At 35.1% G+C, this 6,641-nt stretch overlaps 1 long non-coding RNA gene across 1 annotated transcript; it reads left to right on the forward strand.

Annotated features, from left to right (window-relative positions):
- The first annotated feature begins 206 nt into the window (after positions 1 to 206).
- Positions 207 to 1,639, forward strand: LOC132314848 (uncharacterized). The gene is made up of 2 exons (XR_009483523.1): positions 207 to 570; positions 1,409 to 1,639. It is a non-coding gene; the product is annotated as an uncharacterized LOC132314848 (long non-coding RNA).
- The last annotated feature ends 5,002 nt before the right edge of the window (positions 1,640 to 6,641 follow it).

Below are 6,641 nucleotides of genomic sequence, written 5' to 3' on the forward strand. Positions count from 1 at the left end.
TGGGGCATTCCATTGAGTTTAGGACTCTTGAAAATGCACCGGTTGCCATTTCGGCATTTTTTTTTCCATTTTTCGGGCTTGACGGTCCTAGGTGGGGCTTGCTACCGGAAATTTTGTGCACGGGGAATTGTGTCTTAGACCATTTGCATATCATACATATTTATTTGTGTATAGTTTTAATATTGTGAGTTAATTTGTGTGGTTGTAGTAATTAGAGCATGTATATATGCATTTTGTGGTGAAAAATCAAAGTGTGGGATATTTTCTCAAGTGGTAGGACATACCACTAAGTTTTAGTGGCCAAGAGGCCAATTTAGACCTCATTCTCTCTTTCTCTTCCTGGCTAGCTCTCTCTCCCTCTTCACTTTCTTTTTCTTTTTTTTTTTCTTCACAATTTCAAGTTTCAATTACTCCCTCATTTGTGGGAATTTTTGGATGCTGTTTACGGCAAAACGGAAAGCATGGCAAGACCTACAAGTGGGTGTAAGCAATTTCAGTTTTGGTGCATCCCAGGGAGTTCAAAATTAGGGCTTGGTGTTGGGAAGTTTGGGGCTTTTCTCATTTATTGAGGTAGGGGCCTCTAATACATGGTTTTCTTATATTTTTGTGAATTAATTTATTATAAATTGTTAAATTACATGCTTAATTAGTATAAGCTCTTGGAAATTGCTTAAATGCCCGATATGAAATTGTGACAAAGTGCTAATGGATATGTTGTGATTAAGTATGCTTATATGAAATGGAATTTGTGATTCATATGCTTAATATGCTAGAATAATATATATGGAATGAAAGTATGAGTTGTGTATTTTAGTAATTTATTTGTAAAAGTATATGTGAACTTCTATGGTTTAATTGATGAATTGAAGTATGAAGCATTCATGCATCCATTGGGAAAGAAAAAGGGGAAAAAGTGTTTTAAAACAAATGAAATTGTTTTTGGAAAAAGGTTTTTCTAAAAGTGTTTGCAAAAACCGGATGCCTAGGAGGCGCCTAGTGGTTCGTGGTGTTGGTGTAGTCTAGAGAGGAGTGTGATTGAGCTAACTAGGCCGGATGCGACGCCTTAGAGGTTCCTTGTGGTCGTGGATAGTTAGCCAACCCTTCTTTCGTGACGCCTTAGAGATATCTTGGGTCGGATTACACTAACGGTTTAAAATTTGAAACGAAAATGTTTCGGAAATGGGGAGCGACATTTGCATAACATTGCACTCCATTTACATATGTGGTGTGATTGTGATAGGACGACATTTGTTATACACTCGTCATTGTAGTCGTTGAAATCTATTCTCTATAGCATGATTCCGTCCCTCTTTACTTGTTTTTTACGTGGATTCACGGGGTTATAAGAAGTGTGTTTTAGACGCTTCCTACTGAGCTTATGCTCACCCTATTATTTAATATTTTTTAGGTTCGGGAAAAGAAGTAGCGGACGACAACCTACCGCAATTCTAGATGGGATTGGGACCTTTGTTGAAGTTATGTTTTGTATAAGGAGCTTAAGTCCTTTGTAATGTTTTAAATATAACTTTCAGACATGTAAATTTTGTAAGTTTTGTGTTCTTGTTAAAGATTGGTGAAGGATCACATATAAATGTGTTGATATAAATCTTAGGTGAAAGTTGTAATCTTTATTCATCAATCTTGCATGTGTATGGGATGGACCTACTCAGTTTTAAAGTTCCATTGTAGATTTTTTTTCATTCCTAGGTTTATGGCATTTTCTGCAGAATTTCTAACTCGCAGGATCATTTCGGTCGGCCGAAATGAGTACTTCGATCAACCGAACCGTCCAGACACTTCAGTTACTATTCAGATCATAACCAACCGACCAAAATGAGCACTTCGGTTGATCGGTAGAGGTGCTATTTTGGTCAATCGAAGGACCACTTTAGTCGATCGATTTGCTGCAGGTTGCTCACTTTGTTTTCTCCTTCCAATATAGTTATCCACGAGTCTTGGAAAGTCGTTTAGGATCTTTGTTGATCATATTTTGTATATGTTAATGATGTAACAACCCTGGACTTAGGTGGACCTCGGGTTCGAGTAAGGATCTGGTTTACGGTTCGAACCTACGAGTTCGGGTCGTTACAACCGCCACCTCCTTCCACCACTACCATCATCACCACCACCACTTCCACCACCGTTTTCCACTAACACTACGACTTATTTTTCAAAAAATTATAAAAGAATGTCATTTTGTTAATTTAATTTATTTATTACTAAGAGGGATATTTTGAAGAACTCAAATTGAAATTTATTTCATTCTAAATTTTAAATTGGTCAAACTAAACACTAGAATGATTATTATCATTCCATTCCTACACATTTCATATTTACAACCAAACAATAGAATTAGAATGACCATTCCATTCCATTCCCATTCTCATTCTATTCCCACTTGTATTTCATTTCATTCATGTACACCAAATACAACACAAGTTTATTGTGATTAAACATCTGTTCTTACTTGTAATTATACCGTTTTAGTAGAAACCTCAGTTAATCTCAATTGATAAAGTAGTACAAGTGTTTACTTGTCAATTTATTTATTTATTTATTTTTACCCTGGCAAACAGAAGCAAACAGACATTCTCACGAACAACTGTCCTTAGCCGCAAAATGAAGAATATCGACAGGAATAAAGTCAAGGGCAGTATCCGTAGAAATATAAGAATGAGAAAGCTTCGCCAAAGCGTGAGCGACCTCATTGCCAGTTCTATAGACATGGCTAAGATGAGAGGATTAGAATCGCCGAAAAGCCTCCTGAATATCAAAGCAAATTGAATGAAAATCAGTTGGATCCAGATCAATTCCCAAAACAGATTGAACCACAAGTAAAGAATCACTTTCAAACCAAACATGAGGAAAAGAACCTGATAAAGACCAAAACACTGCTTTTTGAAGACATAAGGCTTCAGCAACGGGTGCAGAAACAACAGGAAAAGGAGAAAAAATCACCACCCACAAAATATGCCCCATGGAAACCCGAAAAACAGCACCACCACCCCCCATCCGAGAAGAAGAAAGGAAAGATGCATTAACATTACATTTAACCATACCCTCAGTTGGAGGCATCCATCGGGAAGGAGACGGAGAGGGTTCAGAAAAAGGTGAAACTAACGCCCCATAACAACAATTGGAGTGAAGGGCAAATGAATGAAGTTTACGTTGTGGTTTTAACTCCCAGAACTAGGAGCAAGCCATAGCAACAACTTGATAAGAATCCCAGCACGCACCTTTAAAAACACGCTTATTCCGAGCCTTCCAAATACCCCAGCAACAGCAGACAACCAATCCTAAAATATCCATTCCCCCTTCCGCAAATTTTCATGTACCAATCATAGCCAACCACCATTCAGCAAAGATGAAGGAGGAGCACTCGCAAAATTAAGTCAGAGCGGGGATAATTTCCAAATTTGTATGGAAATTATCAATTGGTAAAGTAGTATCAGCGGTTGCTCACTTTTATTTATATTTATTTATTTGCTATTTTGTTTATTTATTTATTGTGATCAGATAACCGTATCTGATGCATCTTTTGTCATTTCGAATAAAGTAAATTTTCTTTAAGGTGATTCAAAATTTATGCATGCCCCTGCTTATTAGGACTTTGACCACACTCTAATAAAAGTCTAACTAAAACAAAGTAAGTTCAGGTAAGCTAACTTCTTTTACATTAGCCAACTAAAATAAGCAAAGGGGCGAGAGAAAAATAAGTCAATAATTAGTCAATAATTAGCAATGCAATCATGTAGAATTTATAATGAAATACTCCCTCCGTCCCATCATAGGTGTCCAGATTCAAAATTCACACATTTTAAAATACTAGCTTTTATTACATTAGTTTCTAAATTTATCCCTTTTAAATGTTATTCTTTGATGGGATCCACCATTTTGACACTTTGATGTGTTTTATCTTTTAAGGATAAATTGAGAATGTTAATAAAAATAGTGCGTTGATTTTTGAAATGGGGCAATCAATAATAAAAAATAGACTATTAATATGGGACAAAAGGAGTACTTAGTAATATCATTGTTTCATCATAATATATTTAATTAGGCTCCATTAGATAATTATTTATGTTTATAATTTATTGTTATTTTTTAAATTATAGATCAATATCTTCTGTTCATATTCTATTCTACAAAGGTGCAGAAGTAATGATATAAATAATATTTTTTTTATAATTTTAAATTTCATCATTTATAATGTTAAAAAAAATAATAATAATTCCAATATTCGAAGAGGATTGTGAATAACATGTATAGCCAACATATGAACTGACCAAATAACTTCACGAAAAGAATAAATGAGCGGGAATAACGTGAAAGAAAAGCACTCACGTTGTTAACAATATTTAGCATAGATGTTGGAACTAAACGAGAACCAATAACCGCCGAGACCATCGTGTTTATCTAAAAATTACTCACAAGGTTTGTCTTTTACTCTTTTTGTCTAGTTAGATATAGAGAGAGAAAATCCCATCGGAGAGTCCAAATTAAATCAACAAAGAGTGTGATTTGTGATTTGATCTGGACCGTCCACAGAGAGTGATGCATCATGTGCTATTTCTGAGTCCAGTTGGATGGGTTTGGGTCCCACCAACTCTCCAATAATCAGTCCATTTGCTCTATTTGAGTGTTGTCAATGCATGTGCACTGAACTGTCATCACACCCCCACTATGCTGTCAATCTCAACCGATTTTTGGTGCTCTATGTTATCTTCTTTAATCGAAAGAAATGGTTGTTATTAATATGTCATTATTATTTATTTTATTCTTTTATTATTATTATTTTTTTGTTCCCTTGCTTCTATGAAATGTTTACTCGATTGAGTACCTTGGAAAGTAAAAAAAGGTAAAAAATTGATGGAGTACCAAAAATGTCCCTATGTAGTGGCATCTAGCATAGCCCATTGCTGCGAGTACGGCAGTAGTTCTGTTAACAAAGTCCTGCAAGCTCCTATCACAGTAGTTTGGCTGTAACATCTCGTGAGGGAATCCTTTTCAATTTGGAGTATGTAAGAATTAAAATAAAAATAGTGCAGAACAAAAGTTGTCTCTTTCTTATGTTTGGTTGGAGGAGTTTTGAGTACTGTAACGGGTTAATACAGTCATTTACACGTGTGAGCCATTGTAGTTATTCAACGCGCCAGGACTGTACTGCAGTGATAGGGAAATCAATAAAATATGAAAAGAAGCAAATTTGAAGTGAATGCATATAATTTCGCCTCCACTTTCACATCTTATTGATATGCATACACAATTTTGTGAAGATATGATCAATTTCCTAAAGGATATTCTAAAGATCATACGATTCATCTTAAATATATGTCAAAATTACATTTCCAAGTCTAATAAATTTAAATTTGGATCGAATATTGGGATGGGATAAGCACCACCCATTGATAAGGATAAGAATACACATGACAAAAACAAGCCTGTGTTAATTGGGATTCAGATCCCTTCCTATTCTTCACCCGTCCCATGCCATTCCATGAACTATTAAATCAATCATGCAGCACACCACATCACCTACGTCACATATATATAACACCTAAGTCACATATGCATCTGACCCATGTACAATATATACGTGAACTCACTGGAGCCCATGATACACTTGTATAAGAGATTGAGCTTTTAAGCATCAAAAACCTGTGTCACTGACCTTAATTAGGCAAAAACCAATTAGGTACATTTGCTTACTGAGCACTGACCATAGGCTTAGGTTCCTAGTTTTTCAAGCAATGACAAATTGAGAGGTAATGTGCCTTCAATTGATAGGAGGCTGGGCAAAAATTCTTGCAACATCAAAAAAGCCCTAAAACAACCTTCTAAGGCAAGTAGAGAGACTGATAAACTAAAACATAGCTTTCAAATCTCTCTCTACTTTTTAAAATTTTTGTGGCTTTTTCTTGAAAAATATAATGGGTCCCTACAAATTTGGTGTCATGATTGAGTTGGGTTTTGATAAGCCCACAATCTTGACAGATTGGCTTCACTAGGAATAAGGCATACAGTTGTAGAAGAGTCCAAAAGTCAAGATATGTACCAATGAAACTTTAATGAAAAAAAGATTAATGTAGTTGGAGAATAATGATGCATCCAAGAATTTTTCCAAAATAATGTTGAATATTTTTGGCAAATTGAATTGACACTATGGGCCGTGATCAAGTTGCCTAATTAGTAGAGCGTCCAATTCACTGGACGGGTGTATCAGTGATCAAGTTGCCTAACTAGCACATAGGGTTGCAACTCGGGCGGGTTGGGCGGGTTTAAGGTATAACTTGAGCCCAACCTATCACATGAAATGCTAAACTCAAGTCTAATCCTAACCTTATCTTCAACCTTAACTACTCAACACAAGCCTAACCTATCCTTCTACTTTTAAATTCGGGCTTACAACTTGGACTTAGATTCTAGGTAAGAATTTCGGGTTAATTCAGGTTACTAATATGGCTAATTCTTACATCAAAAATTTAATATGATTTTGAATTAGTTTTAGATTAAATTACTTTTAAACAATAAAAAGTTTAAAGATTTTTTTTTTGTAGATTTTTAATAAATTACAATAAAATTTTTAAAAAATTAATTCCCCTAAATGTTAATGTACAATAAGTTAAGATTTAATAAAAGAA

Source organism: Cornus florida, unplaced genomic scaffold, assembly GCF_030987335.1.
Source record: "Cornus florida cultivar Cherokee Brave unplaced genomic scaffold, ASM3098733v1 CherokeeBrave_3.0.0_Hap2_Chr06, whole genome shotgun sequence".
Taxonomy (NCBI): Eukaryota; Viridiplantae; Streptophyta; class Magnoliopsida; order Cornales; family Cornaceae; genus Cornus; species Cornus florida.